This window comes from Suncus etruscus, chromosome 7 (genome assembly GCF_024139225.1).
Source record: "Suncus etruscus isolate mSunEtr1 chromosome 7, mSunEtr1.pri.cur, whole genome shotgun sequence".
NCBI classification, from domain to species: Eukaryota; Metazoa; Chordata; class Mammalia; order Eulipotyphla; family Soricidae; genus Suncus; species Suncus etruscus.
The window spans coordinates 54,244,661-54,262,445 of NC_064854.1; the positions used below are offsets into that span (position 1 = coordinate 54,244,661).

General features: G+C 51.7%; 1 pseudogene; it reads right to left on the reverse strand.

Annotated features, from left to right (window-relative positions):
- Positions 1 to 9,935: 9,935 nt before the first annotated feature.
- On the reverse strand, positions 9,936 to 10,054 carry LOC126015284 (uncharacterized; annotated as a pseudogene).
- Positions 10,055 to 17,785: the final 7,731 nt, after the last annotated feature.

Below are 17,785 nucleotides of genomic sequence, written 5' to 3' on the forward strand. Positions count from 1 at the left end.
TAACTTAGCTTCCGGCTCAGTGTCCAGCTGAGTTCTTGGTTCTTTTTTTAAATTAATGTATTTTTATATATATATATATATAATCTTTATTTAAGCACCACGATTACAAGCATGATTGTAGTTGGGTTTCACCAACTACACCCCTTCACCAGTGCAACATTCCCACCGCCAATGCCCCTGCTCCCTCCTTCCCATCCCTGCTTGTATTCGAGACAGGCATTCTACCTCTGGCTCATTAAGATTGTCATGATAGTTGTTGGTGTAGTTATTTCCCTAACTGTACCACTGGGTTCTTGGTTCTAACAGGGGCAGGAAAGCGCCTAGGGAGGGACACCACCCACCCAACCCACTCGCTGCACATTCACGAATGTATGAGATCCAGGCTGGTCTGCCCTGGAGTAGGCAAAAATACTCCGGTCTTAGCCCCTGAAATGCCATGGGGGTGGGGTCCTTGGGACACACTGGGAGAAATTATTTCTCCTCCAGGGCATGCCACGGAGCACTCACCACCCCAAAAATGAACCTTCTGGGGACTGACTGGTCACGCTGAGCAAGGGAAAAGGCCTGTGGGCGCCCGAGCTGCTGCTGCACTGTCCCCAGTGGCCACGGGGGGCGCTGCTGCCCCACTTAGCCACCTGCACATCCGCATCAGGCTTGTTCCCGCAAATTCCCTGGAAAGCCCCCCTCCCATCCCTCCCCCGTCCCTTCTCTGCTTTCGGGTGTTTTTTCCTTTTCTTTTCTTTTTAAACAAAACTGTGTAGGGAAACACACTCATTTCTTCTCAGGCATTTTTCACTTTGCCCGACCTCAGGGACTCGCCTATCATCAGCAGTGAGATTTGGGGTGTGGCTGTGAGATCCAGCCTGCAGGTGTGTGTGTGTGTGTGGGGGGGGGAAACCCTGTCATGCTCACTGACTGTTTGGAACTGTTGTGTTTGCTCAGTCCTCCTCCAAATCCCAGTTCTGTCGCTGCTCTCCAATTCCCCAGCAGCCTTCGGCCAGCCTGACTGGGGGGTGTGCATGGAAGAGAAATGAGGATGCTCCCCACTGGAGACTTTGGGGGGGGGTGAGCTATGTCCTGCCCACTGCTGAGTACCCATATAGCAGAGAGCCTCCAGGAAGGTATCCCTGTGGGAAGCCCACAGAAGGCTGGTGGGGGGCCAGGGCGCTTCTCCATTTCTAATGACAAGCAAGTTGTGGGGGTCTCTCTTAGGGGGCCTCTCCAAGGTCTGAGAGTTGGGGGTCACCCACAAGCCAGCCCAGGGATTGCTCAGGACAGAGGTAGTAGTTGCAAGGGCTAGAGCTGTGGGTGGACTGAGTATTTGCAAGGAGGAGTGATGCACCCCAACAGGAGGGGTTGAGTTGTGTTTTGCATGGGGATGATGAACCCAGACAGGACGGGATGCGTGGACCCTGAGCACCAAATGGGTGCAGGTCCAGGAACACATACCTGAGCTTCACCCAGCACCCCAAGAGCTCCTCACTTCCCCCCACTTTCTACCCACAGCTCCAAGAGAGTCCCAGGCCTGCAGCAGTTGCTGACAGGCCCCAGGCCCTGCACCCTCCTGGGGACCCGGGACCACTGATTCCACAGCCTGGGGCCCATGGTTTGTTCAAGGGGCAGCTGGACAGGCACCCTCGTGCCCATCCCCAGAGTCTTGGGCAGACAGCGCCGCCTCTCAGGCCCGAGCCCCTTCCCATGCCCGACGCCCCCGCAGCTCCCAGACGCCCCCAGGAGCCGTGCAGGGATGGAAGAGGCAGAATTAATTGGGCAAATGTCAGGCGGGCGTGAGTCATCCGCCTCCCGGGTATTTTGGGCGCTTTAGGAATGGGAACCCGCTAGCGAGCGAGCGAGCAGCGCGGGCCGCCCACGGGTGCTGCCCAGGACCGCCGCTTGGGGGCACCCTGCACCGGTGGTTGCAGCCTGGCTCTGGGGGCCTGAGACAGCCAGGGCAGGCTGCTGGGGCCTTGCGTAAGCTGCGCCTCCATCCTCACCCCCAGATTCACTAGGCTGGAGTCTCCGCCTTTTTATTTTGGGAGGGTGTCTCACCCAACAGGACTCCTGGCTTACTCCTGGCTCTGAGCTCAGAGATCACTCCTGGCAGTGCTCAAAGGTCCCTATGGGATCTCAGGGATGCAACTCGGATTGCCTGTGCAAGGCTAGCACCACCTCACTATGCTGTGCTATTGCTCTGGCCCTAGAGTCTCAGCTTGGGGAAGCAGTAGAGAACTGGATGTGGTTTCTGTGGGTGGCCCTCGCTCTTCCCAAGGCAATATGGACCCCCCCCCCAGGAAATCAGCTGTCTCCCCTACCACCTGTCTCAGGCACACCCCCAAGAGGAGGCAAAGATTGTGAAATCAATTCTCTTCTTTTCCTAAAAAAAAAAGGACTGTTTTCTGACTTTTCCAGGAGTTTCATTCATTCAGCAGAATGATTGAAAGGGCCAGAAGCCCAGGCATCTTTGCAGAAGAGGTATTGGGGGGGTGGGGGCAGCAGGGATGCCCTCAGCTGGGACACAGAAAAGAAAGGGAGGGAAGTGCCCATAAAAAAAAGGTTTTCCCACAGAGAGTTTCAGGAAGACTTCTAGGAGGAGGTGCCATTTGGAACATTTGGTTGGAGCATTCAGAGTCAGCAAGTGGCCAAGAAAAACCAGGGCTTACAGCTCAGCTCCTCTGACTGACCCTGCCCACCCACCTTGCTGATACTCTCAGCCCTAATAGGGGCCGGTGTGAGTGGGGAGGCTTCCTCTGCACTGTGTTTGAACCTGGGAAATAATTCTGACTTGCTATGGTAACAGGAACAGGCCAATGGATATGGCCAGGTCCCTGCGGGTCTCCAAGAACCCTGCCATTTATCTTACACACACACACACACACACACACACACACACACACACACACACACACACACACAAATATGGGATCATTTGTGTCTGACCCCTGAGCTCTCTGCCTCCATCTGCTCTCATTCAATCAGATCGTTCCTATGATGAGATTGGCCAATCCTGCCCCCCAAAGTTGAAGTAGAGGAATGGAGACAGACTCAGATACTATTTTATTATCCCCTTTTTGTGGAAAGGGGACCACACACAATGGTGCTCAGGGATGACTGCTGGCTCTATGCTCAGGAATCACTCTTTTTTTTTTTTTTTAGGTCACACCCGGCAGTGCTCAGGGGTTACTCCTGGTTGTCTGCTCAGAAATAGCTCCTGGCAGGCACGGGGGACCATATGGGACACCGAGATTCGAACCAACCACCTTTGGTCCTGTATCGGCTGCTTGCAAGGCAAACACCGCTGTGCTATCTCTCCGGGCCCTCAGGAATCATTCTTGAAGGGCTCAGGGGACTCTATGGGTACCAAAAATTTAATTCAGATCAGCCGTGTGTAAGGCCAGTGTCCTCCTTACTGTGCTGTCTCGCCGGCCCTTTGGGCACCATTTCTGAGCCCAAAATGAGCTTGAGATGAAGGCTGGTTGGGGGGCAGGTGTTGACAATATGGACCAAAGCACAGTTCGGGGTATCTGAGAACATTCAGATATTTGCCAGAGATTCCACAGCCAGCTCTGGCTCCAGCCAGGGACCTCGGGTGCACCCTGCCAGGCCTTTGGGGGCAGCACCTGCCTGGCAGGGAGAGTCCAGCCGGGCACTTGTAGCCTGCAGTTTGCTTCAGACTTTGTTGGCATCTCATCACCATGTACATACAGGTGGGGGGGGGGGTTAGAGAGAGGAACAGTCATGAGCCTGCATGACACAGGTGCAGGACTAGAAGCTAGAACCCACGGCAGCACCCCCATGTACTGAGGTGTGTGTGTGTGTGTATGTGTGTGTGTGTGTGTGTGTGTAAAGACACATGTGCGCAGCCACTTGTCTGCAGCTCATGTCTTTGACGTTTCTCCATGCACAGCCACTGTGCTCTGTGCTCCACAGCTCAGCCCTTCTCTCTCCCAGCACTGCCAGCTAGTCTTCTTGGCTACACCAGATGCCAGCTCCCAATCTGAGTCCCATGAGCCCCAAATGGCCAGTTTGGGGACATACATGTTGCAGATTGGGATGAAGTAGGGGGAAGGAGGGATGAAAGAAGAGGGAAGGGGAGGGGAGAGGAGAAAGGAGAAGGGAGGAGGAAGGTAGAGAGAGGAGGGGTGAAGAGAGGAGAGGCAAGGAAGGGTGAGGAGCGAGGAGGGGAGGAGAGAAGAGCAATCACCTGTAATAATCCCTTCGAACCCAGGTTTGCTAGCTGTAGCCAAGTCACTGAGTACTTTTAGCCAATCCTTTCTCTCCCTTCTGTTTTGCCCTTTACTCCTCGTGTCCCTGCCTTTAGGACACAGGATCCTGAAAGACCCTGCCACCTCTAGCACAAGAAACATGATCTTTTTTTGGGGGGGTGTCACACCCGGCAGAGCTCAGGGGCTACTCCTGGCTCTACGCTCAGACCATACGGGATGCCGAGATTCGAATCACAGTCCTTCTGCATGCTAAGTATACACCCTACCGCTGTGCTATCTCTCTGTGCTGATCTCTCTATTTTATCTTAAGAAATATGATCTTGAAGTAACAGCCAGTCAGGCCAGGATGCAGAGGCCATTCTGGGAAGGTCTGCAATGACAGGATCTGAGCTGGGCACAGTGGCAGGGGCACCTTGTGTGCATGATGCAAGGGGTGTCGGTGCCTGGCTCTCTAGGAGCAAATGGCAGGGGGAATGTTTGTGCAGACATTTAACCCTAAACAGCTGACAGCTGGTGCTCAAACCCAGGGCAGATGGTCACTATCCTTCGTCATTAGGCCATACAAGTCTAAGCCTCAGGGAAATATGGCTCCTGGTCTTGGAGAAGAGGCAGCACAGAGGAGGGTCAGGATCAGCAAATGCAAGGAGGTGATCGCAGGAGATGCACATGCCAAGGACACATATGCATATGGCGTGTGTGTGTGTGTGTGTGTATGCAAAAGTGCTCCAGAGTCATGTGTGAAGATTCAGACACATGAGCAAGCTCAGACACAGCTACTGTGGCCTTTGCAATATGGAAAAGGTGCTTTTGGTTTTTGGTTTTTTTTTAAGCTCCACCTGGCAGTGCTTCAGAGTACTAGGAGGAGGGCCCTTTGGGCACTGCAGGGTGGGAAAATGAGTCTTCTGAGCCCTCGGCATCCCCTTGCTTTGTACACCCCTTCTTTCAGCTATCCTTGGATGTCACCTTCACACTGAATCTGTGATTTGGGTATAGAATGGGTCACTACCTGTTTTGGAGATTGTTCTGGCCAAGTCAGCAAGTATGAGGAAGGTGGGGAGGGTGGTCTAGGCCCACTGCTCACCCACTGCTCAGGAGATCTCCATGACACTGATACCCCAAAATCCAGGAGGAAGCTCCCAAGGCCACAGGAAACCCATGGAGGAAGAAGAGGGCCGGGGAGCCACACAATGGGGTGTAACTGGCCTGGGACCTGCATACAGGAACCCCACAAATTGGGGACCAGGTGTAGCAGGAGCCTGAAACTATTCAGGCAACTTGCAGCCTGGTACCTGCCCCTGAGACATCCCAACACAGGAACACAGTTGTGACCTCGCCACAGTCATATCTTGTTTTCATTTGGGGGCCACACTTGGTGGGACTCGGGGTCTGCATCCAGCTCAAAGCTGGGGTTTTCTCAGTGTTCAGGGCTCAATCTTGGGAGTGGCCAGGGCTCCTGAGCTGAGCTCAGCCCTGAACCCCACTCTTTGCCACCCATCAGCCTCTCCTAAGGGCTCCCTGTGACCCCTCCCCATGCCATGCCTCCTCCCACACCCAACCTTTTCTCTGGGTATTTTTAGCACCTAGAACATTCTATGTCACCTAATAGCCATTTGCCGGCTGCCAGCCAGAGAGAGACTGGCTCGGGTTTATCCGGGACCTTCTGAACCCCAACCGCGAGGAGAGGCCTGAGCAAGCAAGCGAGGGAGCAAGAGACAGTGAGACTCTGAAAATAAGGTCCTTTACATAATTGATGGGTCGCTCCATGGGAGTCTAAAATTAGGCGTCCCCAGAAGCGCACCATGGTGGAATCAAAGAACAGAGAGAGCTTGTCCCCAAAGGGAACCGTGATCAATCCTCGGACCCTGACACTAGCTCAGCCTCCACCTTCTGCAGAGCAACAGGGGAGCTGGTAAGGGTTGAAGGGCAGTGCCAGTCTCTGGGTCAAACACAGATGTGTGTGAGGGGCCCCCTGCTTGGTTGCATGCTGGAGGCTCACAGACTCAAGTCAGGGCCAGAGCCCAGGGTAGTAGTTTCAACCCTGGAGCAGTGGGAAATGTTTGCAAACACCAGGGTGATGTGGCAGCACTGTAGGCCTGGGACAGGCTGACAAGGGAGCCTGGCAACCCTACTGTCTTCCCAAATACAGCCCTAAAATTATGACTCTTTCCCAATTTTTTTGGGGGGGGGGTTTGGGCCACACCCGGCGGTGCTCAGGGGTCACTCCTGGCTGTCTGCTCAGAAATAGCTCCTGGCAGGCACGGGGGACCATATGGGACACCGGGATTCAAACCAACCACCTTTGGTCCAGGATCGGCTGCTTGCAAGGCAAACGCCACTGTGCTATCTCTCCGGGCCCTCTTTCCCAATTTTTAAAATTAAAAACATTTTTATGATAATATCATGACATTTACCAAGTTGTTCGTAATATAGCCGTTTCTGGCATTCAGTGCTCTGACACCAACCTCACTCCAGTGTCCCCAAATCTGCTACCCACCACCCTGACATATTTACTTCTGATTATGATGACACAAAGGCGAATGATTTGTCCAAACATAGCTGCAGCAGGGTCAGTTTGGTAGGATTATTCTCTCTCTAGGGTGTCACTCACATCAGTGGCTAAGGGGTTCCCCAAATTCAAAGTGGTTCTGGCTTCCCTTTTTCCCACCATCTCTCCATTCTTCTGGAGTGCCACTTCTGCGTCTTGTACCCATTAACTCTGAACCAGCACTTCTGGTCTCAGCCAGACATGTGGTACCCCTCAGCTAAGCACCCCTAATGCCAGGGGGCTGGGAGGGGGTGCACAGGGCCATGACAGAGTCCAGTGCTCCCTCTTGGACTATGCCAAGGGAAAGTGGCTGTTGTCGAGGAGAAAAGAACATTGCCATCTCCAGAGTGTTGGGCCAGTTCTTCTATCTTGCGTCCTCAACCCTCACTCTGGGCTCTGAAGTGCTGACAGAGGGAGCCCTGGAGGGGACCAAGTGTACCCCTATAGCAACCTCTTAGATTGTGATTGACACGCCCCCCCCCCCCAGTGTGAGGTTGCTAGTACTTTTACTGCCAAGATGACCAAACTCTCCTCGCCCTGGAAGAAGTCTGAGGAATTAAGATGTTGCCTTGGGCCACCCCCACCCACCCCGAGACCAAATTTCCAGTATCTGCCCAATTCCAAGCTTCCAACCTCACATCTTGGCCCTTGACTTTACTCTCAGTCTTCTTGGTAAGCAACAAGTGCCTCTGACCCTCGGTTTCCCTAGCTGTGGCTGCAGGAGGGTCATTGTCCCATCAGCTTCATTCCTGGCAGGTTCAAGATTTGCCTCTGGAGGTGGTATCCTGGAGTTGGTGGACAGTGTCTCTCCAAGCAGTGGTGACCCGATACAGAGGCAGGGTGACTGTGAGAGACACAAGTGCCACAGTAGGAAGGCGATAGGTGCAGGACTCAGTCCTGTCAGGGAAGCGTCCACTTCTCTCAGCTGCCCAGCCCACCTGGCAGCATGTCAGTTTCCCGACATCCACAAGGCCCTGCCATAGTTTGAGGCAGACCACATCTGGCTCTGAACAGGCCTCTGCTGTTCCTGGTGCCCATTGCCCACCTATAGATCTACTTCGACACTGATCTCAAGAGGGTTGAGAGTGGGATATGAGGAGGTAGGGGGTGAAGGTTAACTATTGGTAGCATGGGTGGGATATAATGAGGAGCTGGAGGTGGATCCCCAGGGGCCAAGAACACATGGCCAGCCCTTGATGCCTTCCTTGATGCCGGTGGGCACCAGAAGCCTTGGAAACTCCCCCGAAATCCATGAGGCTCCAGCAGATGTGGCCACAGCCTCTGTCCCACATTCCCAGCCCCCCCCCCCTCCCTGGTCAGCTCCACTTTCCTCATAAACCCCAGGTGGCTTCTCACTGTGTTGTAGGAGGTGCACTCCAGAATGATCCATCTCACTCAAAGCACTTTTCCCCCAGGAGTGACCACTTCCAGTCAGTGAAAAGTGGGGCTGCCTATTTGAGTCCAAGTCTACTGCAGTGAGTCCAATTCCAGTCCCTGGTCCTAGAACCCAGGGACTTCAGTCCCTTTGGAGTCAGGATTTGCCATGGAGACTCCCTAAGACCTTCAGAGGCTTGGCAGCAGGAAGGGAGGGCTACGGAAGGACAGGGCAGGGCAGGGCAAAGGAGAGAAAAAGCATCTAGTTTGAGTTTTGCCACGTTAGCTGGAGCCCAGAGGAGAGCAAAGCCGGGGTTTGAGTGGAAATATCCTGTGTGAAGTCTGGATCTCAGAGCAAGTGAGATTGCTCTGCTCATTCCCATCCAGCTGCTGCCACACATCTGGCATGGGGAAAGTCACAGACATGGCCAGGGACCATGTACAGGTCACAAATGCCAGGCCTAGATCTGCTCCAGGCTGGGCTTCCTGGGGACCCGAAGTTTCCAGTTCCCCATTTTTTATTGCCCCGTCCCCAGTTCCCCACTGCTGACTGTAACTCACCACGACACATGCCCAGGAGGGCCGGAGCCAAAGCACAGTGAGGCAGGCACCAGTCTGGCATGCAGGAGACCAGGGCTTCATCTTCAGCAGCCCATAGGGTTCCCCGAGCCCCACCGGGAGTGATGCCTGAGTAAAAAGTCAAGAGTGAGCCCCGGGCAGCTCCCACACTTATACTGACTATCCAGATACAGAAGTGGAACTTGGGATAGTTCACGCTGTGTCGCTTTGAAAGAGCGAGCTGAGGCTTGGGCATGGTGGGGCCAATGGGGGCCATGTTGGGGGCTCATGGGAGCACTTTGGTGTATCAGCTCTGTGAAAGCAGGTGTCTCAATCAACTCAACATCAATCGGGGCTGGGGGTGCTCGAGGGCCTTGCAGAGGGAGTTTACACCCTGCTCTTATCTGAAAAGGGGGTGCAGAGGCAAGCTTCTCTGTTGATTATTTAATTTTTCCAGTGACCTTCAGCTCAGAGTAATCCTTGGGCCTGTACATCACACTTGGGACTCAAATGTTGGAGGCACTCTGGAGACGTAGGAAAAGAAAGTTTTCTTCTTTTTTTCTCCCCTCTCTCTCCTCTCCCTCCCTTCCCAGCTCCTTCTCCCACCATCATTTAGGGAGAGAAGCATTAGATGCTTTCACTGAATTGAGGATTTGTCTTTCTCATTGAAGTTTGAAACGTTTCTTTGTGCATTTTGAACTTTGCTTATTATGTTCTTGTGTAGTTTTCTTTACTCATTTTCCTTTGAATAGGACTTAGGAGTAGGGATTTGCTCTTTTCTTCCTCCCTTCCTCCCTTTTTACTTCTGACTGTGCTCAAAAATTATTCCTGGTGACCTTGGTACTCTCTGGAATACTGGGGTCCAATGCAGGTAGGTCACATGAAAGGTAAGCACCCTCAGCGGTCATTTCTGGCTCTAGATTCATAAATCACTCCTGGTGGTATTCAGTGAGCCATATGGGATGCTGGAGATCAAACCCAGTTTGGCCACATGCAAGGCAAATGCTCTCCCCTCTGTACCCCTCCTTTATCATTTCTAAGTGGCTTTCTTCATTCCAGTAAATATAAGTCACAATGCTAATATTTATTGAGTCCCCTCCACCCTTGTTTGGATTGTTGCATGTGGCAGTCCATTTCTGGTCCTTTCACTGTTCTCACGGAGTCTCCCTGAGAGGGCCCTTACATCAGCCACACAAACTGGTGCCTTTTAGTTGTGATAGATTGAACCTTAACACAAAATATTCTCTCCTTTTTATTCGAATTTTTTAAATGTACATGTCATCCTTGCACAGGGTCCATGCTAATCTTCTCTGTATCGTTCCAATTTTAGTATATGTGCTGCCGAAGCGAGCACTCGAATTTTTTTTTAATTTAAAGAACTGTGATTTACAAAGTTATTCATAGTTGAGTTTTAGACATACAGGTTTTCATCACCAATCTCATCACCAGTGTCAATCTCCCTCCACTGATGTTCCCAAAATCTATCCCATGCCATCACCCCTTGCCCCAGCCTGCCAGCATAACAGACACTTTTTAAATTTGGGTGTTCAAGTTTGGATCTCATGTTTTCATTGGCGTTGACTCTGGTGTCTTGGATGTTTAGTTCTGTCCTTTCTTAACACCCACAATGCACCCTGAGTCCCTTGAGCCCGTCCCCCACTAATTTATACATCTGTCTTTCTCCTCCACTCAATTTCCTTCTTGTTATACTCTGGGTCCTGGTTCTCAACAACCCCCCACTTTTTTTTGCCTTTTTGGGGTCACACCAGGCAGCACTCAGGGGTTACTCCTGGCTCTACTCTCAGAAATCGCTCCTGGCAGGGTCGGGGGACCATATGGGATGCCACTGTCCTTCTGCATGCAAGGTAAATGCCTTACCTCCATGCTATCTCTCAGGCCCCAACAACCCTTTTTAAACCACTGCATTCCCTTATGCAGTTATTTTAAATACCACATCTACATGATCTCATTCTGTATTTATCCTTCTTCTGGTTTACTTCATTTAACATAACTTCCAATCCCATCCCTGTTGCCGCAAATTGCATGATTTTATCATTCCTTAAGCTATGTAGTGTTCCATCTTGACTGCTCATCTGTAACAGGGAATATTCTTATAACCGGATAAAGTCACCACACATGTTGTTTCCTGCTCACTCTTTTTCTCCTTCACCCCTTTCTAATTTCTGTCTTTCAGAGATTTCATGATACTGTGTTTATCACCTTTAATTCATTGGATACAAGTCTGTTGTGTTTCCAAATCTGTAGCATGCTTTAAAAAATTACTTTTTAGGCCCGGAGAGATAGCACAGCGAAGGTTGCCTTGCAAGCAGCCGATCCAGGACCAAAGGTGGTTGGTTCGAATCCCAGTGTCCCATATGGTCCCCCGTGCCTGCCAGGAGCTATTTCTGAGCAGACAGCCAGGAGTAACCCCTGAGCACCGCCGGGTGTGACCTAAAAAACAAAAAAAAAATTACTTTTTAACACCGTAATTACAGAGTTATTCATAATACAGTTGTTTTTTTCTCGCAGTTACAAAGTTGTTCATGATTGAGTTTCAGTCATATTGCAAGGAGAACAGGTGGCCTAAGGCACTAATCCAAAGGATGCTTCATCCAAAGGTGCTTCTGACCAATGAGTAGCAGGCATATCCTGACTAGGATGGAACCCGGTTACCCCAACACTTCTGTTCCTTCTAGCTTTTTATAGATCCACATTTCTATGTGCTGACACTTTCCTTCTGCCTCGGGACTTATTTAAACATTCATGACAGTGCCAGCGAGCTGGCTAAAATGTCTCTCTACCTTAATGGTCTTCCAGTCTTTACTTTGTAAACCATATTTCCTTGGGGTGCAAAGTTCTAGCTTGATGGTTGCTTTGTGTGTTCTTGAAGGTGCCATTTCCCGGGGGTTCCCAGTGTGATGAGAGTTTTATTCCTTCACTCAGGTTTCAACACTCTGAGTTTCTCCCACTTTTTTTGCCAGCTCCTGACACTTTCTCCCTGTCACTGTTTCTGGAATGTTCTCAGGATGTGCTGTGAATGTTTCAGGGTCACACTCAGGAGTGCAGTGATGAGGGGCTTCTCCTGGGGAGACATCAGGGGAGCCATGCCAAGTAAGGGCACCAGCTGAGGATCTGTTATTGAGGATTAAAATTGAGGGGCAAGAAGGGGGCTGGACTCTCTGGATTTGTGTCTTTATTCATCAGGCTTTGGAACATTTCAGTCATTATTGTTTTATTGTTTCTGGGTTATTTATTTGTTTACTTTTTAGCCACAGCTGGAGATGCTGACTCCTGGATCTACGCTCAGGAATCATTGATGGTAGGCTGGAGGAACATTTGGGATGTTGGAGATTGAAGCTGGGCCAGCCTCATTAAAGGCAAGGGTCCTTCCCACTGTCTTTTCACTCCAGTCCCTACACGCATTATTTCTTAATTTTTTTTTTTTTTTTTTTTTTTGGTTTTGGGTCACACCCGGCAGTGCTCAGGTTACTCCTGGCAGGCTCAGGGGACCATATGGAATGCCGGGATTCGAACCAATGATCTTCTGCATGAAAGGCAAATGCCTTACCTCCATGCTATCTCTCCGGCCCCCTCTTAACTATTTCTTAACACATCCACAGTTGGGGTTCTTCCACTGAATATTAATCTGCACAAAAGTACCCCCATCTCACTGGTACTTAACTCTCTATAAGAATTCCCTATTTCTGTTGTACACTGATTTACACTGATTAGATCTTCATAACTTTTGCTGATATTTTTGGGGGGGAGGTTATATATAATCTATTATTCTTAACAATTGGGCATTTAGACTAATTTTTTTTTATATAGGTTTGCTATCTGTCAGCATGCTTTTCTACATTTTTGTTTTCCTTTTGTGCTCACAGATTACTCCTGGCTCTTCACTCAGGTATCACTCTTGGCAGGCTCAGATGACCATATGGGATGCTGAAGATTGAACCTCAAGTTGACCTCAGGGCAAGCACCCAACCCACTGTACATATCTCTGGCCCCAGCTTTTTTGCACTTTTAACTTCCAAGATGAGACAAGATCCGACACATTCAGGGTGGTATGGCTGTGGACTTTTTTTGCACTTTTAAAATAAAATATCTTGTGTTTCTAAGTTTTGCAGAGACTGTCTCCTAACTTTTGCACTGTCCTTACCATCTCCAAGCACCTGCCTGCCTTATCTTTAGTAATTTGATTTATCTTTCATATCTACAACAGGACTTGCATTTTATTTTTGTTGCACTGACTCATCGCAGACCTTCTGAATCGCTTGACTGTGTGTGTGTGTGTGTGTGTGTGTGTGTGTGTGTGTGTGTGTGTCTTTTGGGCTTGCATACTCGAGAGCGTAGCCTGGCATAGCCCGAAATACTTGGAAGAATTCTGTTCCTTTCCTTCCTGTTTGCTTTTGAAGATTTCTTAGAGAATCGGCCGGCCCATTATCCCCCACCACAGCACTGACTCCCATTTAGTTGCCTTCGTTACCCCTTGAATCTTGAGTTAGTTCCCATTTTGGGTGCTGGGAATAGATGCTGTTCTGATTTCAGTGTGAGCTCAGAAGTTTCTAGGTGAGCCTCTCAAGCCCAGCCTGTCTCAGCCAGTTTCTTTCCATGTCTCTGTTGCTTTCTCAGGGGAAGCCCTTTGCAGAGGACAATAGCACAGCCTGGCCCCCTCTTTCCTCCTACTCTATCTCTCTTGCCCTCTAGCCCCCCTTCCTTCTCTCCCTCTTTTTTCTTCATCCCGAGTTGAGCTGAATTTGGCCAGACCCCAGCTTGGCCCCTGTCCCAAGAAGCATGCTCCAGAGGGCTATTTCCTTCTTGGGGTTCCCCAGAGGGCCAAACTCAGGAGTTGAAGGATAGTCTTTGTCCTGCCTGGGGGCACTGCCCTTGGTTCCTTGGTGGACTGGCCCCCAGGCCCTGGTGGCTAGCACCCCTTGGTCATTAGGAGAGGGCATTTGTGTCCTTAGGGGGGGCGTCACCCACGTAGCCTACAGTGGCAACACAAATATTGGCTCAGGGCCTGTGGGACAGGTGTGCTGCTGGCCTGGGCTCCCCCTCTGGCACTTCAGTGGGTCCCTCTGAACACTGCTAGGACTCACTTCTGAGCACTGGGCCTGGCCCTGGCACTGAGCCCTTGAGCACCATAGGTGTGGCCTGTCTCCCCACTGCACCCCAAAATGTGTGCTGCAGGGCCAGGGAAATTAGATTTTTTTCCTCCTGCTTTCTGATAGCTACATGCATCCTTCAGTCTGTCATGGTTGCTTGCTGTCTTCTGTCCCTTCCTGTACACCCAGCCCCTCTCCTTATAGGGGGGCATAGCCTCCCATGACAATTTTCACCTTGTTCCCTCTGGACTATCTTAGAGGCCACACAGAGGCTGTGAGAAAGGCAAATCTGGCTCTAGACCCATTTCCAGTTCATTCTTCATCCCCCCTTTATGGTCCCCAACATGTGCACTGAATTATCCTCTTCAGTGTCGCCTGCCAGACAGGGAGCTAGGGCACTCAGACCACAAAGTAAGGTGGAATCTTATGGGTGAATTTTCCAGGGCTAGATGTGCCCCACTCCCAATCTCCAAGGGGCTGAACCTGAACCCAGAGGCAGCTTCTGAGAACCCCTGGCCCAGTTCTGAAAGGCTTCTTTTCCTTCCCTTTGCGGGGCCGTGGCCCGACTCCTGCAGGTCTGTTGTTTGCAGCCCTGGCTCTGTTGACATGTGTGCGGAGGATTTTGCACTCCCGTCATTAGCTTTATTGCCAAGCTGACAATGGCGACCTCCCACGACTGTTTCTCTTGTTTTGTTATGAAATGGATATGGAAATTAAACCCAGAGAATAAGCAAATTAAGGCTTGTTTCTGGCTGAAGAAGAAAGCATCCTTTGCTTGCTCACTAGTTCACTCCAGGCTCTTTTGTTCCCCCTTTCCCTGGAAACCTGACAGTGGAAGGAATCAGGGTCCCCATTGGGAAGAAGGGTCTCATTAGTGCTGGGAACCCCCACAGGAGGCTCTTCCTGTCGAAATGAGTCTCCGAGGATGCTGGCTTAGTTAGATCTGGGGGATTGGGGGACAGGGACAGGGAGTGCTGTACTTTTTCGGTGTTGGCCAGTGTGCTTGGTCCAACTATTGCCTCGTGATTGTGGGGCTCACAGCCTGTTCTTTACCTGTCCTAAGAGCTCTGGTTATTACTGGTGGAGATCCCACAGCGTCTATGGTGCCATGATTATCACTTCTGCTTGGGACTGTGAGGTGTTGGAACATAAGGGGTGTCACGTGCCAGGAAGCTGCTAACCAGAGGCCACTGACAGACTAGACCTCAGCTGGGGAGAAGCCCAGTCTTTGGGGCCACCCCTGGTGGTGCTCAGGGATCCCTCCTGGCAGTGTTAGAACCCTGGTCAGCCGCATGCTAAGCGAGTGCCCTTTTGGCTCTTCCTTTCCTTTCTTTTGTAGCTGGCATTTTCAGGTTTTCTTGTGCCGAGACTCCAGTCTTGTAATCAAGCATTTAAGGCGTTTGAAATTTCAGTCACTGGACTGGGTGGGAACCTTCCAAAGTTTAGAGCAAAGGGACGGAGGCCGTGGTGGTGATGGTGGTGGAGTCAAGGCTGGTTTGTGACAGATACTTGAGCGGCGGCAGCATTAGGGGAACTGCAGGGCCTGCTGTGGCCCCCCAGGAGGACAGTCGGGTAGCCTTTCCCTTGTCCTCTGCATGGGAGACACTCAGCAGAGACCCCGTGAACGGGGTGACCTTGCAAGCCAGCCTCTACCCAAAGCAGCCATGTGAGAAGTGAGCTGGTTCTCTGCCCCCTTCCCTCCTGCATTGCTGGGACCTTGTCCTACAGGAGAGAGGAGACAATGAGGAAGAGACACCGAAAGCCTGGGGATGTCCACGCCAGCCATTTGGCCACCTGCACTTTTCTGTTGCTGCACTGACCGGCTCCTTCCTCATCAGACCATCTGCCCGATCTTAAGTGCCAAGATGGGGGATTAGCCCATTGCTGGGGGAAAGCAAAACCCAATGTAGGGGGCATGTGCTGGCACACTCAGGGCCCCCTAATGTTTCATCTGCAGCCCCCAAATAACAAGCAGACCAGTAGGTTTCAATAAGGAGACCCTGGCCCAGGACTTTGCAGAGGGGGTAACCTGGGGAAAAGCCCTCAAATCTAGGATTCTTTCGTTCCACTGGTGGGAAAGCCCTCAGCCCCCGCCTTGCTAGTTGCAAGACTGTTTCCTTTAGTGAAGGCAACAGATGCTGTTCACAGAGCCTAGTCAGGTCTGTGGGGCTCAGCAGGCCGCTCCAAGGATCTGGGGAGGGACCTTGCCCCCACAGGAGTGAAGAGGTGCAGAAAGGGAGGGGCCAGGCAAAATAGTTCTTTACAACAAGGTGGCTTTTTCTTTATTCTTCTTCCCCCTCCGATCCCTTCCCCTCCCTCCCCCCCAAAAATCCCATGAAAGTTGGTGCCTCTTTCTGGGGCCATTTCCCATTGGATCCAAACGAGCACTTATATTACAGGGGTCCCCTGGGCTGACATGCGGCTGGGGGGATGCTGCTGGGAGCATCTCACAGGCTGGACTGTGAGGGACAGTTCCCCTGCCACTGAGACACCCCACATCTTTCCGGGGCCTCTCAATGCCCCTTCCCCTCCCTCCATGCCATACCCCAAAGATTATTTCCAAGCTGACTCCCAGCAAAGCCCCCCACCCCCTTCGAAGCCCCCCAAAGACTGTGCCAGTCCATTATTGATGTCTTCAAAGCCCCCCAGGGTAGGAAAATGCCCCTTAGTTCAATGTCACCAGTGGTCTGTGTATATGGGGAGAGGCCTCCCAATACACACCTGACAACCACGTGCTGGGGCAGGTCTCCACTTCCCTCTTGTCTCCTCCTTCCTGGCTAAGTTTCACATCTAAGTTGAGTTGAGATGAGTTGCCAAGGGGCAAGTTCCTCCTTGGTGGCAGCTGGTCCCGAACCCCCTGCCCCTCAGCTCTAACTGGTGGCCTTGGGCTCTATCTCTGCTGCCAGACAGGCCAGAGCCACGCTCCAATTGGCTGGGCAGTGCCCGGCTGCACCTCACCCTTGTCCTACAACATGGGCTAAGAGTACTTGGACGTCCTGGGGCACTTTTACTCTCTGCTAGAGAGATTTGTAACTGAACATGCTTTTTGGATTCTCTTGCAGGATTCTTCATTAGGTCCAATTTAGATGGGGCAGGGGTTTTTGTTTGTTTGTTTGTTTTTGTGGGGGAGGGTCAAACTTGGTGGTGCTCAGGGCCAGCTGCGTGCAAAGCAAGCGCCCTCCCTGCTGCCCTGTTGCTCTGGTCCAACTGGGCAGTTTTAACGATGCTCTCCATCCCCTGGAGATCAGGGAGGAACAGCGTCTTCGGAGGGAGCGGAGAGGATTGTCAGCGCTAGACTGAGGGTCAGGGGGTCACAAGTGTCCAGAGGAGCGACAGGAGAAGCGCTGGGCAAGCCAGACCCCACTTCTCTGCTGAAACAGAAGGGCATGAGAGGCCTTGTCCCCCACCAATGTGTCAAGCAGATGCTAGGAAGAACATGGGCAGCTCTTGGATTCTGTTCCATCAGAAAAAAGACGCCCGAGCGGAGGGTGGAATAGGATGGGGTGAGGAGGCCACGGCTCTCGGAAGGGCAGGGATGCTGCGTGTCAAATAGCCTATTACTGACGGGCAGCAGCGTGGCGGTTCCATCCCCCGCTCCCCACAAAAGGCCATTGGGGAGGACTGGGAAATTGGTTGAAGGCACAAGTTACTGCGGGAGCTGGAAAGATGGGGATTCCGTGTGGGTCCCCCAATCTGCTTCGTTTTCCAGATTTCACCAAGGCCCTTCTCACTCCCCGACTGACCGGACATGCACTCATTAAAGGGGGGGCAGGTCCTCACTGCCCAGCCTCTGAGTGATGGGCTGGAGGAGGAGACTAGAGAGATTCTTGACCTGCAGAGAAAGGGGCGCAGCAGGAAGGTCCCAGGGCAGGTGTGTCACCTCTGAGACCACCCCAAAGGCAACCCCTCCTTCACTTTCTTGCCCTTCTGGGGTCTCCTGTTCTACCACCCCCTCCCCGAAATAAGAACTCAAGCTA